Consider the following 18,559-nt stretch of genomic DNA (forward strand, 5'->3'; position numbering starts at 1 on the left):
TAGTCACGAAGTACACTCGCTGCCATGCACAAAGCTACACAACCACACACGTGAACACTCAAAGATCATGCCTACACAGTTCTGTAGATAGAGGACAGATACATATACATACTGTTCAAAGCTTTCATTATTTTTCTCATTAGCAAAGTGCAGAAACACTGAATGCAAGGCAACAAAGAGATGCAGAGCAATCTTGCAGATGCTTATGCGACTAAACCTATGGATCTACAGGATCACATAAGGAGCCTGGAAGGACCAACTACGACCAACCTATGGGAAACATAGCACAGTATAGTTAAGTAGAAATCATAATATAAGTATAACGAAGATCACATGAGGCCACAATCCACAGGATAAGGGACGAGGGAAAGCAGAACCAGCCTGCACAGAACAGGAAGACCAGGGCTTGCATCAAAGGTCAAAGACAAGCAACACATTCCAGACCTAAAACGACAAGGGGCCATCTGCAGAAAAGCAGAATAAATCCTCATAAATTGCAGACCAGAAGAGCTCCATTTCGTGGCCCTCAACCACGTGATGCAGCCGAGCTCAACAATTGTTATTCCCCCACGGTGAGAAGGTGAATGGTTCTCAGCAACCGAGACATGAAGCGAAACTTGTTAACAATGTTGCAACATTGAAGGCACTCTCACAGCAAAAGTGGTACTGCTAACAGATACATTGGGAACACATAATCATTCTCATCACCTTAAAGAGGTGCACAGAGCACCGAGAACAGAGCTGCATTCCAGGCCTGAGGAGACCAGTTCCAGCCAATCAGGGGACAGAAATACAGGGGTGGATGGCAGAGGGCAAGGGCCTATGGTAATCCTGCGACCCTGCAACAATGTAATAGTTTCTTGCGGAAGGGGCAGGCCAGCCACCTGACATGTGTGGGCCAATCAACTTAGATCTATAGGGGTGATCTATAAGGGATACCACTCTGATCACCCAACCAAAAAGAGTGATAGGTTTTTCGGGGAAGGGCCCATGTTAGGATCACAAACGGCCCGACACAGGCTTGGGAGGTGTGATCCTTGGAATGCTTGAATGTCCTGTATGCAGGGCTGTGGGGCGCCTGTCATGACCCTTGCCCCTGGCCCTCACTGGCAAGTCAGTCTTCCAGTTAGGGCCAGGTCAAAGGCATTAAAACCTCATCCAAGACTCTCGTGGAGTCAGTCCTTTGGCGCCAGACTCATAACCATCATGAAGACCAACATTAGAATGGGACTATTTACTTGGGACTATTTAACTTGGGGGGGGGTTCTGCCAACATGGAGGCACACACATAGCTCCATTACAAGGGTGTGGCAGGCCTGGGACTACTTTACCTGGACTACTTTGGGTGTGGCAGACCTGGGACTATTTTACCTGGACTACTTTACCTGAGACTATTTAAACCACACCCAAACAGCAGAACATGCTTTGTGTTATTCTGCTGTGGGCAGCGTAACGCTCACCGTGTCCAGTTCTTTGATGCCAGTTTACCTGAAACCAAGGACCTGCAGAGAGAGAAAGAACACTACAAAACTTACCTGGAACAGTATCCTGTCTTCAATCCATCACCGACTTCAGTTCCACTCACCTGAAGGTAGGAACTCCATCATCCGGCACAGCATGCATCCTGGAATACCATAACCTGGAAAGAGGAGAAAGAAAGACAGCATTAGTAAGCGTTTACTCACGTTTCCTTCCGAATGAAGAAAGCCACACAATTCTTACCTGGGTAGTCATCTCCTGGTCAATATCATTGCTGGAACATTACGGCGCTCAGCGAGGAACATCGCAACCTGCAAGAAGAGAAAAGACACAGGTTAGCAATATAAAAGGCGAAACAGCGCCGAGCATCGCGCATTACTCACCGGACAGCATTGTGCACACCGCGCTTTTGCCTACCGGCCCATGCTCATCTTCAAACTGCATGACAACTCCAAAATACCTTTCCATACCTAAAAGGAAAGAAGCAAGACATTATTATTCAAACTAAGAGGAACATAAGAACTGCATATAAAGACTGTAATGCAGCAAACCTACGGAGTCGCAGCAGGCCTTGATTCCCACAGGGGGGGCTTGCACCAGTGAAGTAACTTGGTTGTTGCTTGCCCCCCCACATCTACGCGCCCCTGCCATGAGGAGCAGTACAGAGAATCCACCATCTACAATATTAAGGTGAGGAGAGGGCCCAAGGGGGAGGAAGGAGTTGAGGCTAAGGGAGGTGGGAAAACAAAGACAATCTGATATTGAATCCAGCTCTCCTATATTGCAGACCCATCTTTAACCAGAGGCCTTACAAAGGGACCGGGAGAGGGGTTGAGAGTGCAAATCATCCAACCAGGGCTGGGTGGGGAGTGCACCCCCGTACAAAGGCCGTCAGGATCCAGCTTGGAAATATCCTGCCTGCGGTCCATAATGAGTGCAGCAAACCAGAAGGGTGACGTAGCCGCTTTGGGGGAGCTGGTAGCCAAACAATGTCAGTGGATGACGGAGTGTAAGTATTGACTCAGTCACAAAGCAACTGTGGGGAGTGGGAAAGTAACAGTGGGTGCAGGGTGGTAATGAGTATTGTTGAGTATCTTTGAAGTATTGTTGAGTAGTGACCAATATTGTGAAGAATAGTAGGGAAAGGAGCAGAGGTGGATGTACTTTCTGTGGTCAGGGAACATTCGGTCGTGAGGTAAAACGTTCTGGTCAATACCCTAGATTATTTATTTAAGGCCACGGATGACAGAAGTTATGTGAATACTGGATTCCCTGTGAATTGGGTGTTTTAGCTCAGGTCACGGATGATGGTGTCCCTGTATAAAGGTTTAGCAAGGGGAGCTGGCCTAGATTGCGGAAGGTGTTCTTCTGGTTAAGTCTCGAGGAGGCGTTTTACCTGCAAGGCGACGCTGTAGGTATATATCGAACCAGAGAAATATTGGTATCCCCTGTTAGGAGGCAAGAAGACAGCTGTGGGTTCATGTTGGGGTTGTGTAAATTAGCATTTTGAGCATTATAAATGATCTCTAGCACTCCCTTGTTTAGTGAATTGTTGACATCACCCATCAGGTCTGTGCATAGGACTCGGAGAGCACAAGGAGTTATAGAAGTTGGTGTTGAGAAACTTAAAATTGACAGATTAGGCTGTTCGGTGGCGGTGCATTGAAGGTGCGTGCATGAGATTGGTGGGTGTGCCTGAAGAAGCGGAGGGTCGTAGAAGGGTGGTGCACGGAGCATGCCTGGCAGGTTGTTTTGGAGCCAGAGAGGCTCAAGAAGAATTGTTGAGCACTGGCATTTGTGAGATTGATACATCTGAGTTGAAAGTATTTACTGTGGTTGTCTTTTGAAAGCCTCAACTTTAGTTCAAGTAAGTATAAAAGCAATGTATTAAGGGAAGTGTGGGGGGGATACACCCCTACAGCACCGATGTAAGGCCCTTCTGTGATATAAGAACACGATTAGCATTAGCATGGAATGGACGAAAAGCACAGAGAGTAAATTGACTAAGTCATGGCTACAAGGCGGAAGTTTCTCCAAAAATGTGCAGCGACCATTACAGACACACATACAAGACACTTATAAGGTGAAGAAGTTGGCCAATCGTATGGCGATATTTAAACTCTGGAAAATGTTCCTGCTGGATGCAGAGCCAGCAGGAAAACCCGGACCAGCACCCTCGGGCATCAGGCATGCTGATGGGTCATTGGTGCAGCACACACTCCTATTGGACAGATTGGTAGAAGTTATAGATCTCCCAGAGCGATGGTGAAGTACCAAGCACACACAAAAGGGGAGGATCCTATCTCCAGGGGTAACGAAGCAACAGATGCGGAGGCAAAACGTACTGCCTACTATGGGAACATTTTAGAAATGGAAGCTTTGTCCCACACACGTGATTATGCAAAAATGATGATACTAAAAGAGGGGTACACCATATTACCAGTGACACAGATTATGGAGCTGCAGAGAGCTGTGTCCAGGGAAGAACAATAACTGTGGCTAAGGAGGGGATGTACAGTGTCTCCGACAGATGCCCTATGGTGGCAAAACAACACAGGGAAGGTGGTAATGCCACTTGCATTATTGCTCACAACACTCACACAGCTACACTATCCAACCCATACAGGGAAGGAGGTGCTTGCTGCTCATATTGGAGAAACATGGTTCTGTCCTAACCTGGCAGAACACATGGCCAAATTCATGATTAACTTTTTAGTGTGAAAACAATATACTCCAGGTCATACATTAAGGGTAATGAGAGGAGCCATACCTCGCCCAGTGGGTCCATTCCAAAACCTGCACGTCGACTATGTCGACATGATCCAAGTTTGCCAAGGGTGCCACTACATGATAGTGGTTGTGTGTCAATGTTCCCGATGGATAGAGGCTGGTCCTTGTTCCCATCCTGGTGCTGTTAGAGCAGAAAAATTCCTGGTCCAGGAGTTATTCCCATGATGGGGCATGTATGAGGTCCTGCTGTGCTTATCACCCACAAGCAAACGGGATGTGTGAACGCTTCTACACCTTGCTTAAAGAAGCTATAGCCAAAACTAAAAAGACTTTGAACAAGAACTGGCTACATTGCCTTCCCTTAGCCTTGTTCGCACTGGGCAATAAGCCTGGGTGCGACCATCATTTAACCCCACATGACGTGGTGACAGGACGGCGCATACGACTTCCCCTGGCTCCTCCCACTAGGGCAATAAAGGATGCTGAAAATGTAGCTGATGCATTGGGTCAGGAAATGTATGAGTATACAACTTCCTTGATTGCTAGTGCCTGTTTCATTTCTCTCCAGCTGCAAAGACAACAGGAGAGGCCTGAAGCCGGAGAAGAGAGCAACAGGGTTGTGAACAACGAGGACTTACTTCAGCAGCCACCATTGTACTTAGGAGATCAGGTTTTCCTATGGAACTTTTCTTGTAAGTGGGATGCCCCACAGTTCACCGGCCCGCATGTGGTAGAACCTGTGACTGAGAGAGCAGTTAAACTAGTCAGGAAGAACGTATGGAATCACCTTGGTGACATCAAGCCCTACAAAGTCATGGCCTTTCCTAGCACTGACATTGACAGGACCAACAATCCCCAGCAAGAAGAGCAAATAAACAGTTCGGAAGCAGCACTGCTGAGCAGAGGACACCTAATGGTTACTCGCTCATGGTCAGCAGTTAGGGCAAGGACATCATACACATTCAGAGTGAGGGTACACTGTTATTTTTCTTTCCGCACAAAATCATCATGAAAGTGCAACAATTTTATTGCATTTATTCCGTGCTGCCCACTCATCCCCACCCTAAACATTCCAAGTCCAATTTGTCCAATTTGTTAGGAGATCCAACAGAACTCAGAGACGTCATCCTAATGTGAATTACCGTGTTTTCATAGCATATCTGGCCCAAGTTTATCCATAACTAGAAAGAGGAAATCCATCTATCCTTGCAGTCCTCTGTGACCCTAGAATTAAAGCTGTGTGGGAAAAACTATTCATTTTTGCTATTTCTGCATGGTCCACGGGCTCGAGTTAACATAACTTTAATCCATTAACACTAATTTTTGCACATTTCAGGTGGGCAACTGATACCTTCAAAGCTGCACCAGGATCCAAGCAGCACAGGTAATGGAGACGGTTATTAAAAAAGTGCTCATCTTGTCTTGTCTCTTATTTCCAAGTGGTGTTTTTGCTCTTATTTTTTTGGTGACTATCCCTTATAGCTAGTGTTACTGCTGCATCCTCTACTAATATCACTCCAACCTCAGCAGGTGGAACTACCATGTCAGGTGGGGAGGGGAGCATTGTAAGCAGAGTAAGGAGAGGTAAGCGCAGTGCTGCTGATACAGACATGGGCGGGGTGGCACTATATCTCACTGACACTAACCGAGTGTCTAATAATATTTGGTACAAGCACCTGACCAAAGTAGGCAAAGAAACCACTGGGGATAGCTGCTATGTCCGCTCATTAATCCCCTACGCCATTGAGTGCCTCCAGAGCATTTATAGCAACTGGAATACCAGCAGCAAGAGCACAATGCCTTATGTACCTCTCCATGGTTACAACCCGAGGAAGATTCCAAGGGAAAACAGCAACATTGAGATGGATGTCCAAGGCAACATTTCCCTATGAAGACAGTTACATAATGACTCTTGACATGATGAACAATTCCTTACAATTACACCCGGCAATACAATACATAACGGACAGGGATGTAGAAAGGAGAGATGAAAACAATAGCACTGAAGGAATTACCCTGCCCGATGAGGGGGGTCTAGGAAATAGGAGAAACAGGATGTTGGGAAAGATCACAAATGCTTGTGTATGGCCAAGTATACAGTACAGAAGGATAGAGAGAGGGAGTATTAGGAAGCAAAGCACTCACCTTAGTACAAGCACCGGTAAACACAGTGCAAGGAGAAAATGATAAGTGCCTGAAAGAATGGGATGTGAGCACCAAGTTACTAACATGGGTTGACAATGAAGCTGGATGGACCAATGCCCCTAACACCACTGAAGAAACCAGCATTATGTTATCAGAATTACAGTGCAGTAAAGGTTGGAGAAAATAAAGAGTGTAGGTACACAAAAAAGCATCCAGAAATGAAGGTTGGCAAAGCAATATTAATGGATCACTATTGGTAATGCAGATCCAAGGCATACAAGAAGCTGCCATCCAACTGGGGAGGAGTTTGCTCGCTAGTGCACATCAATATGCCAGCACTGGTAGTGCCAGAGAAGTATCTGACGACAAGAGAAAGAAGATATCAATAAAATTGGAAGAAAAGGCAAGAAACAGCCAGTAGAAGTGATTAGAATGAAAAGAGACAACTATTTCTCATCAGAATCAAAAGCATCCCTCGATGATGTACCACGGGAGCATCGGTTGTTTAGCAGGACAGAGATGATTTTTGCATCTGTAGTTCCAGCTGTGCAGACATATACAAATGCAAAATGGTTGCAGAAAACAAGATGGGAGCTGATGCAGATGATAAACTCTACAATAAATGGCTTCAATGTGATAAAGGAAGAGCTCCATGCAGTAAGGTTAATGGCACTCTGGAAAATATATGTTCTAGACTTTCGCACAGCAATGGAAGGAAGAGTTTGCGCCAAGATCGGGAGTTCTTCTTGCATGTTCGTGCCTGCAAATGATGGAGAGAATGGCACACTGACAGAAGCAGTGACAAGGTTATCAAAAATGCATGCAAATATGGAGGAGAAAGACAAAGGAACAGGAAAGGACCAGAGCTGGTTGTCATACATATTGTCATGGATGTCAACATGGTTAGCAGACGGACTGCAAGTATTACTAGGAGCACTATTACTAGTACTAGTGGGACTGTGTGTGTCAGAATCTGCGTCAAGCAATGTTGTAAAACTACTGAGAAGACAATAGGGAGGAGAGTGTTAATGGATGTGAACATGGAAGAAGAAAAATACAAGATAGTAGAAAGAAATAACCTGGGTGCAAGGATAAAGGAATGCCCACTATTCTCGACTGAGATGATAACGTTCGACAATCCCTTTGACAACAACAGATACTGGGGGAAATGGGTATGGTACAACCTGGAAGGAGACTGTAGCTATATGACCTGGAGTTTTGATGTCCATGCAAATTACTGTGGACATCTTGGAGGAGTAACGAAGATATGGCTACTCAAAGCAAAAGTGACGAAGTATGGATGTTTGGTCGACAGGGCGACCAGAAGGGGTGCTGAAGAGAAGGTTCCTGAAATGCCCTCCTCACCCCCATGAACGTGATGGCCCAAAAAGTCAAAAATGGACAAAGCCACTCACTATTCAGCCAGTCCCCAGGCTGACCAGTGACTGACACGTATCCGGAAACATATTCTCTTGCCGTTCAAACCTTATCCAATCAATGTCTTTATGGCTACAGCTGCCTCAACAGTGGTCATGGACCCAAATGCCTCGATGGATGATGTTGACTAATGTTTAGAAACCACTGTGCTGACGTCATTAGTGACACCATGACATAGCAACATTAGTCACGAAGTACACTCGCAGCCATGCACTAAGGTACACAAACACACACGTGAACACACATAGAACATGTCTACACAGTTCTGTAGATAGAGGACAGATACATATACATACTGTCAAAAGCTTTTTTTTTTTTTTATCATTAGCTAAGTGCATAATCGCTGAATGCAAGGCTGCGAAGAGATGCAGAACAAGCTTGCAGATGCTTATGCGACTAACCCTATGGATCTACAGGATCACATAAGGAGCCTGGAAGGACTAACTACGACCAACCTATGGGAAACATAGCACAGTATAGTTAAGTAGAAATCATAATATAAGATAACGAAGATCACATGAGGCCACAAGCCGCAGGATAAGAGACGAGGGAAAGCAGAACCAGCCTGCACAGAACAAGAAGGCCAGGGCTTGCAGCCAAGGTCTGAGACAAGCAACACATTGCAGACCTAAAACCACAAGGGGCCATCTGCAGAAAAACAGAATGAATCCTCCTAAATTGCAGACCAGAAGAGCTCGATTTGGTTGTCCTCAACCATGTGATGCAGCCGGTTCTCATCAACCCAGACATGAAGCGAAACATGGACTTGTTAACAACGTTGCACCGTTGAGGACACTCTCACAGGCAAAATTGGTACTGCTAACAGATACTTTGGGAACACATAGTCATTCTCATCATCTTGAAGAAGTGTACAGAGCACCGTGAACAGAGCGGGTCCCAGGCCTGGGGAGACCAGTTCCAGCCAATCAGGGGACAGAAATGGAGGAGTGGATTGTAGAGGGCAAGGGCCAAAGGTAATCTTACGACCCTGCAACAATGTAATAGATAGTTTCTTGGGGAAGGGGCAGGCCAGCCAGCTGACATGCAAGGGCCAATCAACTAAGATTTATAGGGGTTATCCATAAGGAATGCCACTCCAATCACCCAACCAAAAAGAGTGATAAGTTGTTTGAGGAAGGGCCCATGTTGTCACACAAGAGGACCACAAAACGGCCCAATACCGGCTTGGGAGGTTTGATTCTGGGACTGCTTGAATGTCCTGTATGATCCCTGTTGGGTTTGTATTAAATGACAGTTCTAAATGGCCCTCACCTGAGTCCCCTGTTTGTTACTGGGGGTTCAGGGGGTTGTTGGGCCCTGGGAGCTGAACGGGTAAGCTCGTACAAACCCCCAGACCTCTGGCATACCTAAGCCAACAGTCTGCTGCTCCATGTTGCCCTCTTCCAATCCTACCTTTCCAAATGCCTGTACCCCTACTTTCCCTGTGCCCCCAACTACCTCTCCTCCACTTTTTTCTCTACCCATGTCCCTGCTTAGCTTACTTCTCTAACCTACCCACCCACTGTCCTCCTTTCCTCCTTCAACTCCCACTTCAACTCCCACTTAGCCCCATCTCCATCCTTTCATTCCTCCTCCCCTTGTTCATCTGCTTTCATCTCCCATTTCACCCCACCAATGTACCAATGTACCATACCCATCCCACTCACCCACCCATTACAATCCTCTCCATCTCTGTTTCACTGACCCTCTCCTCGCCCTCTCCCTCCTTCCCCTTCTCACCCATTATTGTCTCTCTTCCACCCCTCTTGCCACATCTCTCTATCCCTACCACTCACTCCCTTCCACCGTTCCCCTCAGTCCCTGCCTTCCACCCCCTAATCATGCCTTGTGTCTCCTTCCTACCATCATTTATCTCTTTCAATTGACTTTCCAGCAACCACCCCACTCCTTTCCCCTAACCCCTCACCCCACCCCCACTTGCCTCTTCCTCTCTCATCCTTTCCCCATCTCCCTCTCCTCTATGCTCCCCTCACACACCTTCATCCCTGTCTCCCTTCTCTATTCCTTCCCCATCTTCTCTCTACCTCCTTCCTCATCCCTTCTAGCCCTGCCCCCCACTCCATACAAACCCCTATGCTGTCATGCAAATCTTCCTCACTCTCTCTGCTGCACTATTCTGGTCCCCTACACGCTCAAATATTCCTACTCAACCTTGCACTTATCTCCCTCTTCTCTCCCTCTGACCTATTCCCTTCTCACCCTCCCCTTCTGCTCTCTCATCCACTTTCCCCCCTTACCTCTATTCCATCCCTCCTCTAACTAGTTCTGCATGTCTACTTTTTCTCTTCCTTCATCATGTCCCCTCCCCTCACCTCTCCCCATTCCCTTTCGCTCCTAGCCTTCACTAAGTTACCTCACAGTTCTCCTCAAGCTAGATTTCCCTGTGATCACTCTGTTATTCTGTCTGTCTCTGTTCCCTATCTCCATTGTTTGCCAACCCCCCACTACCTAGCACTTCCATGCTCCCTCTATTTTCCTACTCCCTCTTTACCCCTTTTCCCCTACACCCTCTCCCTCTTCTCCCCACCCCTTCTCCCTCCTATATCTCTCTATCCCTTGCCTCACTATAACAAACTCCCTCTCTTCTCTCCACCCCGTCCCTATCCACCCACTTCACCCCCTTTTCATTCTTAGTTGTACTCCTCAGCACATTCAACCTATCTAATGTCCCCACACCACTCCACCATCCAACCTCCTTTCCTCTCCCTCTGCATGCCCTCATTCCTCCTTTTATACTTCCTTCCCCCTTACTGTCCTCTCTTCCTTTCTGTCTCCCTCCTTCCTCTACTCCCTTTCTACTTTCCCCCCTTCCAGCTCTTCTCTATCTTTCTCCCACCCCTCCCCATGACCCCTTCTCCTTCTCAACCCCACAGACCTGACCTGCTTCATCCCACATTCCCCTCTCCACCTATCCCCTTATCCTTGACTTCCCATCATACACAGCCCCTCATCCTATCCACTTCCCTCTCCCCTTCCCATTTCACTCTTCCACGAACCCCACCCACATCCTCTTCCCAGCCATATTCCACTCCTCCCCAACTCCTTTCCCTCCTCCATCAGCCTATTACCTCCCCACAGCACTCGTATCCCCTCTTCACTATCACTCCAACTACCTCTCCTGTCTCAATGCCTCACTTTCCATCCTTCCTCCCTATCCTCGCCTCCCCTTCTCCATACAACGTCCCACTATCTTCTCCCCGTCCCCTTTTCCTTTCCCCCGCTTACATCTACCCCTTGTACCCATTACCCCATCACTTTCTCCTGTTTACCTCTATGGCTCCACATGCATCTCTCCACTCCCTTTCTTATTTTTCCTCCTTTCCCATCCACCCACTCCCCCTCACTTTTATCCTCTCGTCTCCCTGCCTCTCATCCCCTCACTTTCTTCCATTAAACCCACTTTGACTTGCAACCTACCCCTGCTTTGCTCCCACCCATCCTCTCCCTCCTTACCACCTCTCATCCATGTCCAGCCCTTTCACCTCTCCCCTTGGCCTCCCCTTCCCCTGCCTATTACCTTGCCCATCCTTTTACTCCCAGTACCCCTGATCTCACCCTCATACTCCTTTTCCCTCCCTCTTGTCCATGTCCACATTTCCACCTAGACCTATCCCTCAAATTACGCAATTCCCCTCCCATCTTCCCCCTCTCACTACCTTTGATCTTTCCCACCCTTTTTCAGATCTGACCCTCACATCCTTCCTCTCCCCCATTCCCCTTACACGCGCCACCCTGCCTCATCCCTCTGCCCCCTGTACGTCATAACTTCTACTTCCCACTCTACTCATGTCCCCTCTCTCCTCCTTTCTCCCCTCCATTTCCCTCTACCCCATCCACAAACTTCCCCAACCATTCCCCTCCTTGTGCTATCAATTTGAGCAGCTTACCCCCCTCTACCCATTCCCTACTCTCCACTGCTTCACTATTAATCCTTTCTCCCTCATTCCCGCTCACCCTCTACCCTCTCAAATACATTTCCCTAGGCTGGAATATCCTGCATATTCACCCTCTGTCCTCCTTCCTAGCTCACTCCTTTTATCTTTCACTAAACCCTGTTTCTCTTTGCCAACTACTCATCCCCCGGTCCTTCTGTCTGTTCCCCTGCAGCCTCCCTCTCATCTCCTCTTCTCTTCTCCTCACATTGACCTCTCTTCCGATTCCCTTTCCTCTCCTTCCCCATTCTAGCCCTTTCAACACTGCCTTACCCTCACATTCCTCCTTTACTGCCATCTCCCCTCTCTTCTCGGCCCCATGTACTTCTCTTTCCACAGCCTCCCCACTCACTGCATTCTACCATAATAGTCTATCATCTCCCACCCCCCACTTCCCCTCATCTTCATTTTGCTTCTGCACCCTCTTGATCCCCTCTTCCCTCACTCCCTTTTTACCTCATCTCCCTGCTCTACCTCTCCTCCCTCCACTCTCTCCATCCCCTCGCCCATACCTCTCCCATTTTCTTTCCCCTTCCTGTCTCCCCCTTCCATTCCAATTACCACATCCACCATGCTCAGTGCCTCCTGGTACCTCTCCTACTCCACTTTTCCCTCCTCTTCCACTATCCATGTTCCTCCCCTCTTCTTACCCCACTATTTTCCTCTCTCAAAACCTCTCCTGTCACTTGATTACCAATCACCCATTTCCCTCATCTAATTTCCTACTTCCTCAACCCTCATCCCAATGCTCTTCTAAATCCACAGCTTTTTGCTGGTACTAAATCCTCCACTTGAGTGCAAAAATTGTAGTACAACGGTGCAGTATTACTGCGGTAATTGAGTTACCTCCGTCTTACCACCATGTTTTACTGCACCACCGTACTTGTAATGAGGCCCAGTTGTACCTTCACCCATTCCCCACTTTCCACCCTCTATTCTCCTCTTACTTCATTTCCCTGCTCTCACTATTCCCTCCCCTTCCCTTTATCCTTTGTCCCCTTCACTTGCCATTCCCTCTTTACCCCTCTCATCCCCTTACCCTTTCTGTCTCTCACTCCTTTTTGTCTCTCTCCTCTCGACCCCTCCACTCCCCTTACCACATGTCCCATGTTCTCACACTTAGGTATTACCCAAATTGACCTTTTACAATTGACCTTTTGTCCCAATTTACCTAATTATAGTGGTCCTAATTGACCTTCTGCACAATTGGCCTTTATATTATTTTAGTTATTTTATATGTGTAATGGGTTGGTTTTGGATTATAAATAATATAAGGGGATTGGGTGAGGGGTTGCAGGGAGTTTTGGATTGGGTGGGGGGTTGCGAGGGGGTTCACCCTGTATATATGTCCTCCTAATTCACCTTTTAAATTAGGTTAATTCTCCCGAGGTCAATTGTGAAAAGTTCAATTAGTTTACATCCCACACTTAACCCTGTCACAACTTGCTTTTCCTCTGTCCATGCCCCCTCTCTCGTTTCACCTAAACCCGCCTCTTCTCACTGTCATCCTCTCCCAAACCCCACCTTTCACTTGCTCCCCCTGAACCTTGCCCCATCCCCTCCTCTTTCTCCTTACCCCCACCACTCCTCTTTGCTTACTCTCTAAAACCAATCTATTTGACCCGTATCTCCCTCCCTTTGCTTGTGTGCCTCCTTCCCTTTAATCACATGCACCTACTCCTCTGTCCACTTCTCTCCCCATACCACTGCACCCTCTTGTCCACACTCTTTATCCCCATGCATCCAGCCTGCCACTGCTCCCTGCCACTTCCAGCCACACTTTCTGCTGTCTCCATATTTTTCTCCCACTCTGTCATTCCTCCCTCTTCTTCCAAATCCACTTTTCGGTTCCCTCTCTCCCCTCAGCCGTGAACCATCATTCCATTCTCTCGCCCCACCCTCCTCTCCCCTTCCACCTCCCACCTCTTTACTCCAACCTATTTCGCCCACTCCTCATCATTATCACCCCCACCCCATACTCGCTCTCTCCACAGCATCGCCAGTTCCTTTCCCTATTTCCACTACCTTTCTGTCTTCCCCCTCTGCTCTCCCTGCCCAATTCCCTCTGTTTACCACCACTTTCTCCTACTCCCATGCTCATAACCCTATCCCCTTTCCCTCCCACTCCCCCTGCCCCCGGACTCCTGCTCTCCTCTCCCTTTCTTTCCCATCCCCTTCTTCATCCATCCACTTCCCATACCCTTTGTCTTCGCTCCACACCCTCATGCTCACTCCTGTCCCCACCCCTTCCTGCTGCTAAATTCCCCCACCTTCTCCCTCCTCACCCGCACCAAACCCCATCCCATCTCACCCCTCTCAAAATGTCCTCTCATCTTTCATCCCTCTCAAACCCCTTTCCAACCCTTTCTCCTAACTCTCACTGTGTCCCTCACCTCAGCATATGTCACATTTTCTCTCCCTCACCCCTTCAGAAGAGACAATACTGGGTGCTTTGCTTCAAGTGGAAATGTGCTTGCCTGTACCCTACCTGGGTATTGTAGCTTGCACCCGGGCGCAGGGCGTGCCCAAATCCAACAACACTCAAACATCCAGAGTTTACATGTTGCCGTCAGCCCTGAGACCCACTACGTGGCATCTGCCATTAGTAGAAGAGGCAGAACAGTATGGAGAAATCTCAAGGAAACCTGATAAACCTGCCAGACCTAACTGACAGCACAGATCAGGGGTACTACAGACGATCAAACATCCCTCGACTCAGCCATTCAGCAAGACGATTAAGACAGTATATAGGAGCCATCAGCTGCAACACTCTTGTGTGCATGTGCTGATAACACCAAGGTATATAATTAGCACAGAATAAATGAAAGATGCTTCCAAATGTACAATAATAGCCCTTCCATAAGACCTGCACACGGCAAAATCACAAAATGCATCTATTTCAGACAGAGGAGCAAGGTGTTGTCTTGAATTTTGGGGAATCCCCATACAAACACGAGCCCACTCCAATAAGGTGGAACTTGGGAGACACAAAGATGTTAAATGTAGAAATAACAGAGCTGTTATGGAAAGCAGTACAGCTTGCCCAGCACTCACAAGACACTTTGTTGAGCAATATCTTCTCGGTGGACAGCAAGGACAAGGTGAGGCCAGTCAGAAATCTGATGCAGTTGAACGCGGGTTGGTGAACAGATATTCCAAAACGGCGACGATGCACCATCGTAGGCTCATTGGCAGAGAACATTGGCTGGCGAGACTGAATCTTAAACACATATCTCACCATACAAGTAAGGGCCCAAGACAGGAGGCTTCTCTGGTTCAGGTGGAGAGTCAAAGCAATGGATAAAAAGCAAAAGGAGTTGATGAAAAATGACAATAAACAGATTGAATCTATTTAAATTTGTAATATTAAGTTTGATACATTTTTTTTTGGATCAGCCAAGGCCTATACCAACCTAGATGTTTTCAGAGAGCATATGTGAGTCTTCTCGCCCTGACAACTCACACTCCTACCTGTAGAGCTATGACTTTGATATTTAATGCTAAATCTAAGACATCAGAAATCTGTTCACTAAATGTAACAGCCACCCATTTTGCCATCTGTGCCACCATCATTGCCCATGCCATAAGCAATATGCCCAACCCTGCCGCTTTATTTTCATAGACACAGGTATCGCCATCATTAACCACTCTATCCTCTTCCTAGCAACAGCACCACCAGCAGCAATATAGCCTTGTACAGCAACTCTCTTATAACCCACATCTTATCTTGTGCATCCATCCATGCCACCCCTCCCGCCATCAACATCCACCTAACTATCCATTTCACTAGCATTCTTCAACTGGTTGATAGCCTTTCTCAACCATATGTATATGCTTCAGCTGTAACCAGCACTGACCATAATGGCCCTATCTGCTTCTCCATGTTCCTATGCTTACAACAATTACCTACTCTTGCATTCAAAATCCATATAACCACCAGCTAAACCCCTGTCAAACTCTGTCACATCATCACCAACCCCCTGCCTCTGCCACCAGTGAACCCCCCCACACACACACTTACCTCCCTCAGCTACCAATGCACATACTCTAATTCAACCTTCTCGACCAGACAAGCCTCTGTACTGCCCTGGTACGCATACTAATCATATGTATATCAAAATGCATCATATGCCTGGTAAAGTCGCTGTAGGGAAGAGACAACATCACATACGCAGATGATGTAATCATATGCAAATTGTAACCTTAGCTGTCTCCCTAATAACATCTAATGACAGTTAATGTATCAAATACTGCTATTGTCTCAATATGTAAGCTACATCTTAAGATGTATACATGCTACTATTTCCTACTGTAGGTAGGCCCAAAGCCACAACAACACATAAGCCGCACAAACTGCACACGTGGACTGACGTCGATCCGATACTCGCACACCAAAGCACAGAACCCGGTTTATACCGAGTTGAAGCTGCCAACAGAACACCACTCCTCTCATTATCCTACTCCCTCTTCACCTTACTAACCCATCCCACCTTCTCATTTGCAGATCCGCCAGAGCGCCTGGGGACCAACTCCGTTGGTGACGGTGCGCTGTACAAATACCTTTAACATTTAACATTTCACATATAAAAATAATCCAATAAGCCAATAAAGTGCACAGGAAGCAAGAAAAACAAATGTTTATTACATGCACCATCGGCCAGGAACAATAGAAAAATGATTCAATATTACATCATAAAATGGCTGCTTATAAAGGGGAAAGTGATGTCACACTCCATATTTTGTTTTAGGATACATGGAAATTCTCATTCATTGATTGGACAGTAGCTGCTGCCCCTGTGGGAATATATACAGTTACTAGCCTTATTGGCCTATCCCATTCCTCGTGACCATACCAATGAAATCCTCTTGACAATGACCTAATAAAGGAGTTATCTAATTTCTCCAATTTCAATTGGACAATAGTCACAGTAACATTTCGCAACATTCAGCTCAATTGTTCATTGGCTGGTCCACCTCGAGTGTTCCTGGGCGAGTTGCTCCCAGTTTTATTGACCAATCATTTTGTGAGGTGTAGACAGTGTGACAACAAAAAAGAATCCCTCATCTAGTTCTCATGGGACCCAAAGGTTGGCACAATCTGACCTCTATCAGCCTTGTGACTGTTCAACTGACAATTAATATTGTGACTTCTCATTGGAAACATTTTACATCACTTTGTACATCTCCTTTCTTTCCCATGATGAAACCGCATGACTTCATTGGCATACCTCTTAGCCTCTTGCTTTGGGACCATGGGCAACTTTGAACTGTGCATTTAAGTGGGTGGGTGTGAATGGCCTCAGCTTGTATGAACATATCTGGTTTGATCCATAGCAATACATTCAATGTATTTCCTATTATATTCCCTACATTGGTTGATCACCTTCTTGCTTCTAGGATTGTGAAGGTCTACTTCTTTATATTCTTATATAAAATACTCATGTTTGCTTGTTACTCCTATTCCCACTCCCAGGTGGATGTTTTCGAACAGGGGGCAGCAGTATGTGTCTTCTGCCTGACTGACTTCGTCTTGTGCATGCTTCTGCACATTACCTTGTTCTCACCGAGCTGTGACCTCTGTTTTTTGGTTTTTAAAGCAATGCATAACAACATTAATTGTTAAGTTTCACTTCTTCTGGGCTTGAGAACCTGCTGCACTCCTTGTTCCTAGCCAATCCCTGCACGTTTTCCGGCCCTTCCCTCATGGAATCTGTCCTTGTCCTTTGTAGTGTCTGAGGCAAACTGGAATGAGCTGTATTTAATTGTCAAATGTGAGTGCTTCTTTCCAGCCTAGTTTTCTAATTGCTGTGAGAAACTGCTTCTGTGAATGCATGTTCGACTCTAGAATGGCACAAACCCTCATCTGCTTCATGTTGCCTTACCAATATGTATTTCTATATGTTCCCTCTATTTCTTTGACTGTCATCTAATGCACTCTAAGGATGTGTCAGGTGTTTACTTCCATTATGTGTAAGTGTTCCTTATTTCTACCATTCTTTATATATGTGGTGCTTCCTTTATTACTGTGCACAGTTTGCACTCAACGTTAAATAGTTTTATATGTCAGATGTATATGTCGTAATTGGGTATTCTCAGAAACTCATCTTTGTCTGCTACACATGAGGTCTAATGTGTGTGTGGTGCATGTTGCACTTGCATACCAACATTCCACACTTACGTTCCCTCCGGAACTAATTTTTCCATACAATCTTAATTCTTGCTCTCTCACCCAACCGTATGTGTTTGGGGACCCATATTTTCCTGATGCTCCTCAAATTTCCTCCTCCCTTTGCATAATTCCATTGGTTACATCCCAGGAAGCTGCAGTCTCCATCTGAGGTGGGGTCTACATAGCATTCAAGATCATTTTCTGGGTCTCAGGGTGGTGACCAAAGTGTTCTTGGTGGGCCTATTGGTTGTTCTATTAGTACCATTTTGGGCATTGCTGTAATTATTACCTCGTCTGATTTGGCTTTTCATCTTTACATGGAGAAGTGGCATCTATAGTTCAAACTGCAAGTATTTTTACGTTATTTCCTCAGGACACACAACAAAGCATTATTATTTGGTACAGGCTCTAAACCAAAATTCTAACAACCAGAATGGGAAAGAGAATTCTGCATATGTGTGTTTGCCAGTTTGGCATCTATAGCAATATTCCGGCCAACCAGTCCTGCTCTTTATTAATCCTGCCTTCCTTCTCCATACACATCTGCAGATTGTGTAGGGCTTTGATCGCCACGCTGAGAGAGCCATTACTACTATAGTTTGGGGGCACATAGGTACAGCAAGTTGCCCTAATATTGTTACAGACC

Source organism: Ambystoma mexicanum, chromosome 2q (genome assembly GCF_040938575.1).
Source record: "Ambystoma mexicanum isolate Mex_15411 chromosome 2q, UKY_AmexF1_1, whole genome shotgun sequence".
Lineage (NCBI taxonomy): Eukaryota > Metazoa > Chordata > Amphibia > Caudata > Ambystomatidae > Ambystoma > Ambystoma mexicanum.